The sequence below is a fragment of the Hyperolius riggenbachi genome, chromosome 4 (assembly GCF_040937935.1).
Source record: "Hyperolius riggenbachi isolate aHypRig1 chromosome 4, aHypRig1.pri, whole genome shotgun sequence".
Taxonomy (NCBI): domain Eukaryota; kingdom Metazoa; phylum Chordata; class Amphibia; order Anura; family Hyperoliidae; genus Hyperolius; species Hyperolius riggenbachi.
In genome coordinates, this window is record NC_090649.1 from 260,264,869 (window position 1) to 260,282,715 (window position 17,847).

Genomic DNA, 17,847 nt, shown 5'->3' on the forward strand with positions numbered 1-17,847 from the left:
TCTCACTATCGGAAGATACTACACCTGAGATGCTCCCGGGGTTTTTGTCTTTATATCTTTTACAGATAACAAAAAGATTGTTGAAAGGTTGGTAAATTGGTTATTGTTATTCGTGCCTTACCAGTGAGGATTAATAACTTATGTAAGCACAAACATGCACTACTGGAACTTGGGGCAAGTTTGTCCATCACTGTTTTATTATGATTACTTTTATGCATTGATATTAGGCCTAAATTTCCATCTGCATGCCGTGTGCAATGCTAGTGACCATTGCAAATGCACAGTAATGCATGCAACCATGCGGAATCACAACGTATGTTTGCATGAATTCCTGTGAGTTTGCAATGCGGACATGAGACAGTGCAGTCTATGCACTTCTGATGTCCCCGCGGATCGCGTACACTGTGCTTTGCTGAAACATGATCAGCAACCTTCAGATGGAAACAAGGCCTTAAAAAAAAACTTGTGTTACTGTAGTCACATCTAACAAAAAGCCTGGAATACCAGAACATGCCTAGGCCTACTGTCAGAAAACACTAATTCCATATTAACTGACCTTTCAGCAATCCCACTATTATTATTATTATTATTATTCAATTTGTGTTTAGTAAAAAAAAAAGAAAAATTCTATCAAGTGCTTTTTTTACAGAACAGGCCAAGTATAAAATTGTTCTATACTATAAACATGTTACATTGTAGAACTGTAATTGACGTGTACTTTAAAACTAATAATCACTCTGAGAAAATTACATTTTACAAAACATAAAATATTAGAAAGCATAGAAAATACATTTGCCTTCATTATGAAGCCATGTGTATACTAACAAATGGAAATTACAATAGTTACAATATTTATTTTTAACTTAAATCAGCAAGATACCGATTTAGTTAACCACACACAGAGACAGGAATTCTATATAAAAGTGTAGTCAGTAATGGGTCTCAAAGAGAGAGCACTAAAATCAGAATTAGAACAAAATGCTGCAGATCTATATGCCAAAGGTGGTAAATTATGTTGCTTTGGAGCAGATAATTGAATGAAAATAAGAAAGCAATGAACGATGTTGGAGGCTAAATATTACTTAGGAAAAAACAAATGCATACAGAGTTTACATTAGCATAAAATACAAATACACTCATTAGCTACTTAGATTCGCCTTGCTACTACTGGGTCTCGGCCCTCTGTTTCCAATGGGCGGCAGCAGTTTGCGCATGCAAAGTTACAAGTCTTTACAAACTGCAGATGAGCAGAAAATTCCTGGCTACGGGAGCGTAATCGAGGAGGTGCACAGATGGGGCCACGCATGCACATAGACTGCAACTAAAAGTCAAAGAGCTTTTGGAGGGGACCGTGGCACAATGGAGGGGGACAAGGAGGAAACCAAGTGACCTGAGGGAATACGGGGAGCTGGAAGAAACCCCAAGTAAGTAAATGTTTTTTTTCCACCCCAGGTTTCCTTCAACCACTTTTCTACTAAAGGATTTTCCCCCTTAAAAACCAGAATCATTTTCACATTTCACACTGCTCCCATGCATTTGCCAATACCTTTATCGCTACTTATCACAGCTAAATGATCTTTGCATTTTAGTTTTTTGTGACAAAAATTAAGTTCCTTGGAGTGGTACTTTTTGCTAAGAATTATTTTATTTTATATGCATTTTAAAAGGGAAGAAAAAAAAATTGAAAAAGATTTTTTACTTTTCAGCTATTACAGTTTTTAAATAAATTGTGCTACGATAGATAAAACCCACACATTTTTATTTGCCCATTTTATTCCAGTTAGTAGAATGTTTAAATTATGTGCCTAGTACAATGTATGGTGACGATATTTTATTTGGAAATACGTTTTTCTTCTGTTTTGTGCTTTTTTATACTATATAAATAATTACAATCCCTTATTTGCAAAAACAACTGTAATATACCATAAAAAGATACATATTAAAAAAGCATGTTTTATGTTCATAATAATGGGGATGGGGGAATAAAGGGTTCATTAATAATGAAGGGTTTATTTATGTAATTTACATGTAGTTTGCCTGTATTTTTATGTTTTGTCCACTAGATGTCCCCACACTTGCCCATGCACAGAACAGTACACAGCAAGTAATGTGTTTGCTTGCTTCCACCATTCCCCGATCAGTACCATTTTGTAGGGTGGGTCTCAAGTGGGCGCCGCTTGTAAACAGAGGATGCATATATCTACGCCCCTGGTTTTATAATGAAGTCCAGAGTGGCGTAGATACTCAATACGGAGGTGCAAAACCGGTAAATTCTATTCCTAAAGATAGACAGAAGTGTATGTTCGAACCAAGCAGCACCAGAAATCTGGTGACAAATGTAAAGGCACAGCATGTTCAAACTGCATCTGCTTGCCAAAATATGCAGGGCTTAAAGGGACACTTAAGTCAAACAAAAAAAATTAGTTTTACTCACCTAGGGCTTCCAATAGCCCCCTGCAGCTGTCCGGTGCCCTCGCCGTCTCCCTCCGATCCTCCTGGCCCCGCCAGCAGCCACTTCCTGTTTCGGTGACAGGAGCTGGCAGGCTGGGGACGCGAGTGATTCTTCGCGTTCCCAGACACATTAGCACCCTCTATGCTGCTATATGGTATATGATATATGCTATAGCAGCATAGATGGCGCTATTGTGGCTAGGAACGCGAAGAATCACTCGCGTCCCCAGCCTGTCAGCTCCTGTCACCGAAACAGGAAGTGGCTGCCGGCGGGGCCAGGAGGATCGGAGGGAGATGGCGAGGGCACCAGACAGCTGCAGCGGGCTATTGGAAGCCCTAGGTGAGTAAAACTCATTTTTTGTTTGACTTAAGTATCCCTTTAAAGAGAGTCTGAAGCGAGATTAAATCTCGCTTCCGACCTCATAGATAGCAGGGGCATGTGTGCCCCTGCTATTCTCGCTTCAGACCTCATAGATAGCAGGGGCATGTGTGCCCCTGCTAAACCGCCACTATCGCGCCACTAAACAGGGGTCCCTCACCTCACAAATCCCCTCCGAGCAGCCAGGGATCTCTTCCTGGTTGGGGCAGGGCTATCCGCCGCAGCCCTGCCCCACGCGCGTCTGTCAGCGCGTATCTCCGCCTCTCCCCCACCCCTCTCAGTCTTCCTTCACTGAGAGGGGCGGGGGAGAGGCGGCGATGCGCGTCTGATAGACGCGACTGGAGGCAGGGCTGCAGCCGTTAGCCCTGCCTCCAGGAAGAGGAAATATACGACCAATTTTACGTCCAACTTTTGCGGGGGTGGGTTTGGGGGTGAAGGGACCCCCGTTTAGGCCCCTGCTAACTATGAGCTCTGAAGCGAGGATACCACAGCCCAAAGGGTGTAGTAAAATAGATGCTGCAATGCGTAGGGAAAGAAAAGGGCATACTTACCGCTTCCCTCGTTCCCTGCCGTTGGCCCCCGCTCGTCTCCTACAGCTGCCGGTACCGGACCGACTCTCCTGACCCTTAACCCGGACATACTGCGCTGTGCATACGCAGTATGTACTATAGTCTTCCCTTCTGCCGTCGCATCATGACGGCAGAAGTACGGACACTCCCCGCCTCCTCCTCCTCAGCGTGTGCGCTCCACTATAAAAGCTATCGTGAGATGCTAGCTGGAGTAGCACTGGGAGCGGCGATTTGGAGAGAGTGGGGAGGGGGGGGCATCTTTTGGAGTATTTGTACATAGATGAAATGACATCTATGTTAATGCAGCACATAAATCGCCACATTTATATAAGCATATTTGCTGCAAATATGCTTATATACAGTGGTTTGCAAAAGTATTCGTCCCCCTTGAAGTTTTCCACATTTTGTCACATTACTGCCACAAAAATGAATCAATTTTATTGGAATTCCAGGTGAAAGACCAATACAAAGTGGTGTACACGTGATAAGTGGAACGAGAATCATACATGATTCCAAACATTTTTTACAAATCCATAACTGCAAAGTGGGGTGTGCGTAATTATTCAGCCCCCTTTGGTCTGAGTGCAGTCAGTGGCACAGACATTGCCTGATGAGTGCTAATGACTAAATAGAGTGCACCTGTGTGTAATCCAATGTCAGTACAAATACAGCTGCTCTGTGACGGCCTCAGAGGTTTTCTAAGAGAATCCTGGGAGCAACAAAACCATGAAGTCCAAAGAAAACACCAGACAGGTCAGGGATAAAGTTATTGACAAATTTAAAGCAGGCTTAGGCTACAAAAAGATTTCCAAAGCCTTGAACATCCCAGGGAGCACTGTTCAAGCGATCATTCAGAAATGGAAGGAGTATGGCACAACTGTAAACCTACCAAGACATGGCCGTACACCTAAACCCACAGGCCGAACAAGGAGAGCGCTGATCAGAAATGCAGTCAAGAGGCCCATGGTGACTCTGGACGAGCTGCAGAGGTCTACAGCTCAGGTGGGGGAATCTGTCCATAGGACAACTATTAGTCGTGCACTGCACAAAGTTGGCCTTTATGGAAGAGTGGCAAGAAGAAAGCCATTGTTAACAGAAAAGCATAAGAAGTCCTGTTTGCAGTTTGCCACAAGCCATGTGGGGGACACAGCAAACATGTGGAAGAAGGTGCTCTGGTCAGATGAGATCAAAATGGAACTTTTTGGCCAAAATGCAAAATGCTATGTGTGGCGGAAAACTAACACTGCACATCACTCAGAACACACCATCCCCACTGTCAAATATTGTGGAGGCAGCATCATGCTCTGGGGGTGCTTCTCTTCAGCAGGGACAGGGAAGCTGGTCAGAGTTGATGGGAAGATGGAAGGAGTCAAATACAGGGCAAACTTGGAAGAAAACCTCTTGGAGCCTGCAAAAGACTTGAGACTGGGGCGGAGGTTCATCTTCCAGCAGAACGACTCTAAACATAAAGCCAGGGCAACAATGGAATGGTTGAAAACAAAACAACCATGTGTTAGAATGGCCCAGTCAAAGTCCAGATCTAAATCCAATCGAGAATCTGTGGCAAGATCTGAAAACTGCTGTTCACAAACTCTAATAGGGCTGCACGATTTTAGGAAAAAAATTGAAATTGCGATTTTTCTTTCAGAAATTGCGATTTAGATTTTTTCACGATTTTTTTTTTCAATACAAGCTTTAGCACTAAACACACATACACACACAATGTGACAAACACACACTCACAATAGGGCACAGAGGATGGGGCATTTACATACGTAATGGGACACACACACACACACACACACACACACACACACACACCCCCACACACACTAGGGCTGAACGGTTTGGCGGTTTTAAACCGAGACCGCGGTTCCTGTTAAGACGATCTAGTGATCGTCAGAAGCCGCGGTTTTTCCAATAGCCTGCCGCCCACTGTGCTGGTTCATGTGGCTCCGCCTACCACCTCGCCGTCATACGGGAGAAAATCCAATGGATGGGAGAAGCTGGCTGCTGGGCTGTTCTGTACACTACAGCTCCACCTACTGCCGCCGTCAGAAGCTGTGAGCTGCGTGCTGCTCTGTATCCGCCCCCCCCCGCCGCCCTCATACACTATCCACAGGCTCCGAGTCCGCTGCGCATTTTATTGTCCTTCTTCACTGCCTCAGCCGACAATACATTGCGATACCCCAGCGACATCACAGAAGGCTCTGCCACCGCTGCCTTGATACATGTATTATTGCATTGCTCTGTGCAACAATCGCATAGAACACGCAGACTAGCTCCGCCCCCCGCCCTCATAAAGTCCAGTCCATAGTGTTAAGCCCTTGCCAGCAATATCACAGACCCCGACCCCATCCCCTGGCCGTGCATGCAATAATTATATCACCCTGAAAGTATTACAATCACATGCATTAAAATACATGGTGGTGCCAGGCAGGGCAAGCTGTTATTACACCAAACTTTCATCAGCTGGGCCACTAGGATTAGAGCCTGTCAGTCAAGCTTCAGCCAGTCATTAAGCCTGAAACCAGCACATTAGGATTCATCAGGATCTTGTTACTGTACATTGTAAATTTAGTACTAAAGCTTGATTTAAAGAAAATCGTAAATTGAATCGAAATCGCAATTTCTGACAGAAATCGTGCAATTCAATCTTTTCCTAATATCGTTCAGGCCTAACACACACACACAAATGGGCAGAGGATGGGCATGTATATACACAATGGGGCAGCGTATGGGCATGTACATACACAATAGGGTACAGACAGACACACAGACACACTCCACACACATATTACACAGAGAACAAGCCTGGCAGAGTAAACAGTATACTACCTCATCCCTGGTCTGGAGTCTGCGGTCTGCCACGCATGGGGTTAACTAGCTGCCGGTTGCATCCTGCATGTGTTCCGAGTCCGACCTCCAGGCTGGCTCTGACAGTTCTTCTCCCCCTCACTTGGCACTGCAGCTCTGCAGCAGAGGCTTGCTCAGTTGCTCCTCAAGCCTCTCAGTCCCGCTTGGTGGCATGCAGAGGATCAGTGAGAGTCAGCGGGCAATTCAAAACTGGCTCCGAGCTGTCTCCACGTGCAGGGGGCAGAGCTACTCACACTCTTTCCAACCCCCTGCCTATTTATTCAATCTCGCGCTCCCTGCCTGGTGCTCCTGATTGGGTAGGGGGCGGATGGACAAGGAGACCAGCAGTGCCGCTGATGATTTTGAGCGGCCACCACCAGCCACAACATGGCGGACTCTGTTTTGTGTAAACGGCAGCCGCGTAAAGCAGATACATTCGCATTGAACGCGGGAAAACAGCCGCAATGAAAAAAAATCGCGACTCTGGCGATACTGAAATTGTCGATGCACATCGCGATTTCGATTTAAAAACGATATATCGTGCAGCCCTACCATCTAATCTGACTGAGCTGGAGCTGTTTTGCAAAGAAGAATGGGCAAGGATTTCAGTCTCTAGATGTGCAAAGCTGGTAGAGACATACCCTAAAAGACTGGCAGCTGTAATTGCAGCAAAAGGTGGTTCTACAAAGTATTGACTCAGGGGGCTGAATAATTACGCACACCCCACTTTGCAGTTATTGATTTGTAAAAAATGTTTGGAATCATGTATGATTTTCGATCCACTTCTCACGTGTGCACCACTTGGTATTGGTCTTTCATGTGGAATTCCAATAAAATTGATTAATGTTTGTGGCAGTAATGTGCTGCATTAACATAGATGTCATTGCATCTATGTACAAATACTCCAAAAGATGCCCCCCCCCCCCTCCCCACTCTCTCCAAATCGCCGCTCCCAGTGCTACTCCAGCTAGAATCTCACGATAGCTTTATAGTGGAGCGCACGCGCTGAGAAGGAGGAGGCGGCGAGTGTCCGTACTTCTGCTGTAATGATGCGACGACAGAAGGGAAGACTATAGGACATACTGCGCATGCGCAGCGTCCTAAGGGTTAAGGGTCAGGGGAGTCGGCCCGGTACCGGCAGCTGTAGGAGACGAGCGGGGGCCGACGGCAGGGAACGAGGGAAGCGGTAAGTATGCCCTTTTCTTTCCTTACGCATTGCAGCATGTATTTCACCACAGCCTTTGGGTTGTGGTATCCTTTAAGCTAACTATACTGCTATGCCCTGCAGGAGTTAGCCCATGCGAAATAGTTTGCATCTCAACATAGGTACCGCGAGTAGGCCTCCTTATGCCTCCAAGAAAGTGGAGCTGCACTAGCAGCACCCCAAGCACACTTGTTGCCCAGAAGAGCGGCAACTGAACTGGGGGCTGCAAAGAAAGGCAGAAGCAGCCCCCTAAATGTAGTCACCACCCGGGGGCGGGGGGTGTGTTAATGGCCACCACTATCAGTTGTCCTGCAGCAGTGCATCGTAAAAATCTTTACGTTGAATTGCAGTGAACTGACATATAGGGAAACGCGGACATTTCCTTCACCTGGACTGCACATCAGTTGTCCATTCAGTTGTAACTGATAGCAACTGATTCAGTTGGTGTCAGTTATAACTGAACAGACAAGTGTGAAAGTAATGTCAATGTTTCCCTGAATGGTCAGTTTATATCTATGTTATGACTGTAAGCTTTTTCATAATGTGCTGCTGCAGGAAAACAGATCAGTTAAAAAGCATCACTATTTCAGCTAGCAGTGTGAAAGAGGCTGCAGGCATGTCCAACCATGAGATGTGAAGAGTGACAGCAATAGAAAGCAACAGGCACAGTGCATATTAACCTCAGGTCCAGCAGGTCAAGAAAAATACAAGGGTGGAATACGTGGAGGGTTGTGAGAATGGTTACAAACAACCCACAGATTACCTCTAAAGACCTGCAGTCACTTGCATACCTGATTTCTAACTCTTTCGGTTACAGAAAGGGAAAAAAAAAAAAAAAAAAAGGAACAAAGCATACTTATTTGTGTCCTTGGTACAGTACATACACAGGTCTATCTCATCATGTCATATGCTACCCCGTAGGCCTGAACGATTTTAGGAAAAAATTGAATTGAGCGATTTCTGTCCAAAATTACGATTTCGATTCACGATTTCCTTCAAATCAAGCTTTGTTCCCCCACTTTGTGCTTGTCTGTTCCCCCTTTGTCCCCGTCTCTCATTGTGCCCCCTTTGCCTCTTCATGCCTCCTCTGGGTCTCTCTCTTGCCTCCTTTGCGTCTCTGTGCCCACTCTGTTTCTCTCTGTGCCCCCTCTGTTTCTCTCTTTGTGCCCCCTCTGTGCCTCCTCTGTCCCCCAAGTTGCATCAGTTCTGGACATAGTTTCAAGCACGAGTCCAGCGATGCCCGTCTATCCACTTTGCCTCCCGCAGGCTCTAATGCACGGCATACTTCCTGTATATCATCTGACATACAGGAACCCAAAGTTTTGCCAAGCACAAGAGGCGGCAGAGGGCAATAGAGGATGGAAGGTATGTCCAACCCTGCAGGCACTGGGACTTTGGGAAAGTTTGAAGGCGCTTCTTCAAACTTCCTCTAGTGGAAATGACGTGATCGCGATATTCACCGCTTTGACAATTCAGAAATTGTGATCTTGGTGATCGCGATTTCGATTTAAATTCGATTTATCTCTTAGGCCTACTACCCCGTGTATCCTTTAATTGAACTGGAAAGCTTAAATTATGTTGCAGACACAATGTATGGATGATGATATTGATTTTGAAATAAAGGTGTATTTTTGACAGTGCACACCTTTTTCACCTTGAACTGTAAACATAATAAAAAATATTTTCATGAGAAAAATAGAGGGGGAAAAAAGGGTTAGTTTTGAGAGAATTGGTCATTTTAATGTGTAGGGGGCATGGACTCAAAAGTGGACGTGGATAAACAGTATTTCTACTGCTATAGTTCCCATTGCACCCCCTTATTATGGTGACCCTACTATATGTCCCCATTGCACGTCTCCCTTTTAGTTACCTCCATTCAAGTGTGTGCCCCTTCAAAGACCCCCAAAAGTGTCCCCCTTAGAATGCTTTTATATACAGTGGGATGCGGAAGTTTGGGCAAGCTTGTTATTAGTCAGGATTTTCCTGTATACATTGTTGATTGCTACGATAAAAAAATGTCAGTTATATATATATATATATATATATATATATATATATATATATATATATATATATATATATATATCATATAGGAGACACACACAGTGATATTTGAGTAGTGAAATGAAGTTTATTGGATTTACAGAAGTGCACAATAATTGTTTAAATAAAAATTAGGCAGGTGCATACATTTGGGAACGGTTGTCATTTTATTGATTCCAAAACCTCTAGAACTAATTATTGGAACTCAAATTGGCTTGGTAAGCTTGTGCAGATAGTATGCCCCCCAACACAGCATGTGCAGATAGTATCCCCCCCAACACAGCATGTTCAGATAGTATGCCCCCCAACACAGCATGTTCAGATAGTATGCCCCCCAACACAGCATGTTCAGATAGAATGCCCCCCAACACAGCATGTGCAGATAGTATGCCCCCCAACACAGCATGTGCAGATAGTATGCCCCCCAACACAGCATGTGCAGATAGTATTCCCCCCAACACAGCATGTGCAGATAGTATTCCCCCCAACACAGCATGTTCAGATAGAATGCCCCCCAACACAGCATGTGCAGATAGTATGCCCCCCAACACAGCATGTGCAGATAGTATTCCCCAAACACAGCATGTGCAGATAGTATGCCCCCCAACACAGCAAGTGCAGATAGTATTCCCCAAACACAGTATGTGCAGATAGTATGACCCCCAACACAGCATATGCAGGTAGTATGCCCTCCAACACAGTGCAGATATCATGACCCTAACATAGCAAGTCATATGTGAGCCATGATGTCACCCAGTGGCCTGCAAAAACCTGCAGCACAATCTCACCCATACACACACACACACACACACACACACAATCTCTGCAGTACAACCCTCCATTTCCCCTTTGCAAAGGAACCATAACATTCCTGTACAGAACTGACCAGAATATTTGTGATTATGCTTGTTACAAGTCATCCCCTCCACCGATTAACCCAGAAGCCAGTGAATGACTGCTTTCTGGCTTCCATATGGAAAAGTGGTGCCAGAACTGCTATTCTATATGCGGGCCACCAATATTTAGATGCAGCAGACCGCTTCTGTAAGTAATACATTTTGTGGGGGGGGGGGGGGGGGTGGGGCTCATGGGGCCGCATTCGGCTTAGTTTGAGGACCACTGGTTTAGGGGATGGATACAGAGAGCTGCCTCAGAGATTTCAGCTGTCTGTTTCCACAGTTAGGAACATATTGAGGAAATGGAAGACCACAGGTTCAGCGCAAGTTAATGCTTCATACACACTTGAGATAACAATCTTTGGAACATGAAAGATCACAGACCAATTTTACCCCATTCCATGTAGTATGAGAGCCATACTCTACACAGTCTATTCTATGGAGCTGCACTCCCCATCAGATAAAATCTTTGCAAGATGCTGCACACAAAGATGCCCGTACACACTCAAAAGATCATTATCTGCAAAAGATCTGTTCCTGCAAAAGATCCATTCCACATGCAAAATGCATTATAATCTATGAGATCTGCAGATCATCATACACACTTGGTTTAACAGACTTCATCTGCATATCTGGCAATCATCTGCAGATCTGAAAATCCACCCTGTTGAATCTGATCTGCAGATGATTGTCTGTTAAACCAAGTGTGTATGATGATCTGCAGATCTCATAGACTATAATGCATTTTGCAGGAATGGATATTTTGCAGGAACAGATCTTTTGCAGATAATGATCTTTTGAGTGTGTACGGGCATCTGTGTGTGCAGCATCTTGCAAAGATTTTATTTGACGGGGAGTGCAGCTCCATAGAATAGACTGTGTAGAGTATGGCTCTCATACTACATGAAGGGTGGTAAGATTGGTCTGTGATCTTGCCTTTTCCAAAGACTTTTATCTCAAGTGTGTATGAAGCATAAGGCTCGAAGTGGCAGACCAAGGAAAATCTTGAAGAGTTCACGTCCACTTTAAAATGAAATAAATATAACAGCCTCGATATCCTCCTCACTACAGTTTCCCTTTAAATACTTCCCTCACAGGAATAGGCAATTCTGATCAAAATGTGCAATATGCATCATATCTTTGCTCCACAGGTTTAAAGTTCAATTCCTTCACGGTTATTATACTGTATATGGAGCCTCAGGGGGGAGGTCACAAAGCATGCATCAATTGATTTTTACTGACCAGTCATGGATATTACATTGTGTAATACAGTGGAATGCGAAAGTTTGGGCAATCTTGTTAATCGTCATGATTTTCCTGTATAAATCTTTGGTTGTTACGATAAAAAATGTCAGTTAATTATATATCATATAGGAGACACACACAGTGATATTCTGAAGTGAAATGAAGTTTATTGGATTTACAGAAAGTGCACAATAATTGTTTAAACAAAATTAGGCAGGTACATAAATTTGGGCACTGTTATTATTGATTCCAAAACCTCTAAAACTAATTATTGGAACTCAAATTGGCTTGGTAAGCTCAGTGACCCCTGACCTACATACACAGGTGAAGCCAATTATGAGAGCGTATTTAAGGGAGTCAATTTGTAAGTTTTCCTCCTCTTTTAATTTTCTCTGAAGGAGTAGCAACATGGGGGTTGCTACTCTCAAATTACCTGAAGACAAAGATTGTTCACCATGATGGTGAGACAGTTTTCTGTATCCTTCCCCTAAACCATGATGGTTTAGGGGAAGGATACAGAAAGCTGTCTCAGAGATTTCAGCTGTCTGTTTTCACAGTTAGGAACATATTGAGGAAATGGAAGACCATAGGCTCAGTTCAAGTTAGGGCTCGAAGTGGCAGACCAAGAAAAATCTTGCATAGACAGAAGCGACGAATGGTGAGAAGTCAGGGTCAACTTACAGACCAGCACCAAAGACCTACAACATCATCTTGCTACAGATGAAGTCATTGTGCATCGTTCAACCATTTGATGCACTTTACACAAGGAGATGCTATATGCAGAGGAAGCTTTTTCTCTGCGCACAGCACAAACAGAGCCGTTTGAGGTATGCTAAAGCACATTTGGACAAGCCAGCTTCATTTTGGAATAAGGTGCTGTGGACTGATGAAACTAAAATTTAGTTATTTGGGCATAACAAGGGGAGTTATGCATGGAGGAAAAAGAACACAGCATTCCAAGAAAAACACCTGCTACCTACAGTAAAATATGGTGGTGGTTCCATCATGCTGTGGGGCTGTGTGGCCATCACCATCAGTAGTAGAAATAGCTCTTTATTAAAGTAGTAAGATCATCATCCCCTCAGCGACAGCTCCGCTGTTTCGGTCCTCAGACCTTCCTCAAGCTGGATAGATAAAGAGCTATTTCTACTACTGATGGTGCTGACTTGATTGGAGGTAAAGTTGGTTGAAGTGCCTACTTGTGCAGAGGCACTGCAGGTCAAAGCACATCAGACTTCCACTCCGTGGGTGCTCGCTTAGCACTGAATTGGGCTGTGTGGCCATTGCAGGGACTGGGAATCTTGTAAAAGTTGAGGGACGTATGGATTCCACTCAGTATCAGCAGATTCTGGAGAGCAATGTCCAGGAACCAGTGATAAAGCTGAAGTTGCACCGGTGTGGGATCTATCAACAAGACAACAACCCTAAACACTGCTCAAAATCCACTAAGGCCTTCATGCAGAGGAACAAGTACTATGTTCTGGAATAGCCATCTCAGTCCCCAGACCTGAATATAATTGAAAATCTGTGGTGTGAGTTAACCACTTAACGACCGCCTAACGCCGACAGGCGGCGGCTGTCGGCGTTAGGCGGTCGTTAGGTGGTTAACTCACACCACAGATTTTCAATTATGTTCAGGTCTGGGGACTGAGATGGCTATTCCAGAACATAGTACTTGTTCCTCTGCATGAAGGCCTTAGTGGATTTTGAGCAGTGTTTAGGGTTGTTGTCTTGTTGATGGATCCCACACCGGTGCAGCTTCAGCTTTATCACTGGTTCCTGGACATTGCTCTCCAGAATCTGGCGGCGGCTGGTCGTAAGTGGATTTCCATGGAAACGGCCGCTTGTGCAAGTGGCCATTCCATGTCAGTTCACGGAGGGTGTCTCGGTGAATAGCCTGCGAGCCGCCCATGGGAAGGAGGGCGGAATAGCACTGCGGAGGGGGGCTTCGAGGAGCCCCCCCCCTTCCCGCCAAACACATATAGCCAGCTGCGATCAGACCCCCCCAGCAGGACATCCCCCTAGTGGGGAAAAAAAGGGGGGGGGGGGGGAGGGGGAGTCTGATCGCCCTGCCTAAAAGCTGATCTGTGCTGTGGGCTGGAGAGCCCACCCAGCACAGATCACAAAAATGTGGCCCGGTCCTTAAGTGGTTCAAGAGAGTTGTCCATGCTCAGAAGCCATCTAACCTAAATGAACTAGAGATGTTTTGTAATGAGGAATGGTCCAAAATACCTTCAACCAGAATCCAGACTTTCATTGGAACCTACAGGAAGCGTTTAGAGCAGTGGTTCCCAACCTTTTTGGAGTCGTGACACATCAAACCAAACGTTCAGATCTCCGTGACACGTAGACTATATGTATGTAATGAGAGACAGCGTTTCCCCACTAAATGCACATAAGAGACAGTTTCACCAGTAAATGCAGGTAATGAGAGACAGCGTTTCCCTAGTAAATGCACATAATAAGAGACAGCTTTTCACCAGTAAATGCACATAATAAGAGACCTCTTTTCACCAGTAAATGCACATAATAAGAGACCGCTTTTCACCAGTAAATGCACATAATGACAAACAGCCAGTTGTCCCCAGTATATGTAGCCAGGGATAAATGTGCCCAGTATATGTAGCCAGGGGTATGTGCCCAGTATATGTAGGCAGGTGTATATGTAGCCAGAGGTATATGTGCCCAGTATATGTAGCCAGGTGTATATGTCCCCAGTATATGTAGCCAGGGGTATATGTGCCCAGTATATGTAGCCAGAGGTATATATGCCCAGTATATGTAGCCAGAGGTATATATGCCCAGTATATGTAGCCAGAGGTATATATGCCCAGTAGATGTAGCCAGAGGTATATGTGCCCAGTATATGTAGCCAGAGGTATATGTGCCCAGTATATGTAGCCAGAGGTATATGTGCCCAGTATATGTAGGCAGGTGTATATGTCCCCAGTATATGTAGGCAGGGGTATATGTCCCCAGTATATGTAGGCAGGGGTATATGTCCCCAGTATATGTAGGCAGGAGTATATGTCCCCAGTATATGTAGGCAGGGGTATATGTCCCCAGTATATGTAGGCAGGTGTATATGTCCCCGGTATATGTAGCCAGGGGGTATATGTCCCCAGTATATGTAGTCAGGAGTATATGTCCCCGGTATATGTAGGCAGGTGTATATGTCCCCGGTATATGTAGCCAGAGGTATATGTGTCCAGTATATGTAGTCAGGAGTATATGTCCCCAGTATATGTAGGCAGGGGTATATGTCCCCGGAATATATGTAGCCAGGGGGTACATGTGCCCAGTATATGTAGTCAGGAGTATATGTCCCCAGTATATGTAGGCAGGGGTATATGTCCCCAGTATATGTAGGCAGGGATATATGTCCCCAGTATATGTAGCCAGAGGTATATGTGCCCAGTATATGTAGTCAGGAGTATATGTCCCCAGTATATGTAGGCAGGTGTATATGTCCCCAGTATATGTAGGCAGGTGTATATGTCCCCAGTATATGTAGGCAGGGGTATATGTCCCCAGTATATATAGGCAGGGGTATATGTCCCCAGTATATGTAGGCAGGGGTATATGTCCCCAGTATATGTAGGCAGGGGTATATGTCCCCAGTATATGTAGGCAGGGGTATATGTCCCCAGTATATGCAGGCAGGTGTATATGTCCCCGGTATATGTAGCCAGAGGTATATGTGCCCAGTATATGTAGTCAGGAGTATATGTCCCCAGTATATGTAGGCAGGGGTATATGTCCCTGGGATATATGTAGCCAGGGGGTATATGTCCCCAGTATATGTAGTCAGGAGTATATGTCCCCAGTATATGTAGGCAGGGGTATATGTCCCCAGTATATGTAGGCAGGGGTATATGTCCCCAGTATATGTAGCCAGAGGTATATGTGCCCAGTATATGTAGTCAGGAGTATATGTCCCCAGTATATGTAGGCAGGTGTATATGTCCCCAGTATATGTAGGCAGGTGTATATGTCCCCAGTATATGTAGGCAGGTGTATATGTCCCCAGTATATGTAGGCAGGGGTATATGTCCCCAGTATATGTAGGCAGGGCTTTATGTCCCCAGTATATGTAGGCAGGGGTATATGTCCCCAGTATATGTAGGCAGGTGTATATGTCCCCGGTATATGTAGCCAGAGGTATATGTGCCCAGTATATGTAGTCAGGAGTATATGTCCCCAGTATATGTAGGCAGGAGTATATGTCCCCAGTATATGTAGGCAGGGGTATATGTCCCCAGTATATGTAGCCAGAGGTATATGTGCCCAGTATATGTAGTCAGGAGTATATGTCCCCAGTATATGTAGGCAGGTGTATATGTCCCCAGTATATGTAGGCAGGTGTATATGTCCCCAGTATATGTAGGCAGGTGTATATGTCCCCAGTATATGTAGGCAGGTGTATATGTCCCCAGTATATGTAGGCAGGTGTATATGTCCCCAGTATATGTAGGCAGGTGTATATGTCCCCAGTATATGTAGGCAGGGGTATATGTCCCCAGTATATGTAGGCAGGAGTATATGTCCCCAGTATATGTAGGCAGGGGTATATGTCCCCAGTATATGTAGGCAGGGGTATATGTCCCCAGTATATGTAGGCAGGTGTATATGTCCCCGGTATATGTAGCCAGAGGTATATGTGCCCAGTATATGTAGTCAGGAGTATATGTCCCCAGTATATGTAGGCAGGGGTATATGTCCCCGTGATATATGTAGCCAGGGGGTATATGTCCCCAGTATATGTAGTCAGGAGTATATGTCCCCAGTATATGTAGGCAGGGGTATATGTCCCCAGTATATCTAGGCAGGGGTATATGTCCCCAGTATATGTAGCCAGAGGTATATGTGCCCAGTATATGTAGTCAGGAGTATATGTCCCCAGTATATGTAGGCAGGTGTATATGTCCCCAGTATATGTAGGCAGGTGTATATGTCCCCAGTATATGTAGGCAGGTGTATATGTCCCCAGTATATGTAGGCAGGTGTATATGTCCCCAGTATATGTAGGCAGGTGTATATGTCCCCAGTATATGTAGGCAGGGGTATATGTCCCCAGTATATGTAGGCAGGGGTATATGTCCCCAGTATATGTAGGCAGGGCTTTATGTCCCCAGTATATGTAGGCAGGGGTATATGTCCCCAGTATATGTAGGCAGGTGTATATGTCCCCGGTATATGTAGCCAGAGGTATATGTGCCCAGTATATGTAGCCAGGGATATATGTGCCCAGTATATTGTAGCCAGGTGCCCCCCAGGAGGAGAGAGCGAGGGAAGGAGAGCAGCACCTCAGGGTGCTCTCCCTCCCTCGCTCTCTCCTCCGGAATGAAGTGCGGTGGCTGGCAGAGGGGCGGAACTTACCTTCCGTGTCCTCCGTCTGGTCTCGTCGCCGGCGCGGGATGATTTGCCACTACTCTGGCCTGATCCAGACCAGAGCAGCGGCTGCGGCACCAGAACTTCCGGCCGGCGCATGGAGCGACACGGAAGGTAAGTCCCGCCCGCTGCCAAACGCCGCCGCACACACAGATCGGAGGGGAGAGCGAGGGAGGCAGAGCACCCTAAGGTGAGAGAAGGGGGGGAGATGGCCCCCTTCTCCGCCGCTGCCCACAGCTTTACCTCCACTGCGCTGCTTCCCTCCGAGAGAGCCGCGACACATACCCGAAGCTGCCGCGACACATGTATGTGTCGCGGCACATGGGTTGGGAACCACTGGTTTAGAGGCTGTAATTTCTGCAAAATGAAGATCTACTAAATATTGATTTCATTTCTTTTTTGTAGCTTTTATGCACCTGCCTAATTTTGTTTAACCTCGAGGACTGCAGTGCTAAACCCCCCTAGTGACCAGGCCATTTTTAATCAAATTGGCCACTGCAGCTTTAAGGCCAAGCTGCAGGGCCGCACAACATAGCACACAAGTGATTACCCCCCCCCCCCTCCCTTTTCTCCCCACCAACAGAGCTCTCTGTTATAATAATAATCCGAACATTTGTATAGCGCTTTTCTCCTGTCGGACTCAAAGCGCTCAAGAGCTGCAGCCACTGGGACAGGCTCAAGAGGCCACCCTGCAGTGTTAGGGAGTCTTGCCTCGAACTCCTTACTGAATAGGTACTTGACCTAGCCAGGATTCGAACCCTGGTCTCCCATGTCAAAGGCAGAGCCCTTAATCAGTACACTAACCACCCACTG

At 45.5% G+C, this 17,847-nt stretch overlaps 2 protein-coding genes across 4 annotated transcripts in view; one reads left to right on the top strand and one right to left on the bottom strand.

The window, feature by feature from the left end:
- Window positions 1–17,847, top strand: part of KLHL32 (kelch like family member 32) — a 494,024-nt gene that overhangs the window by 78,752 nt on the left and 397,425 nt on the right. The window lies entirely within an intron of this gene.
- The window catches only part of NDUFAF4 (NADH:ubiquinone oxidoreductase complex assembly factor 4), a 36,579-nt gene that overhangs the window by 732 nt on the left and 18,000 nt on the right, over window positions 1–17,847 (bottom strand). The window lies entirely within an intron of this gene.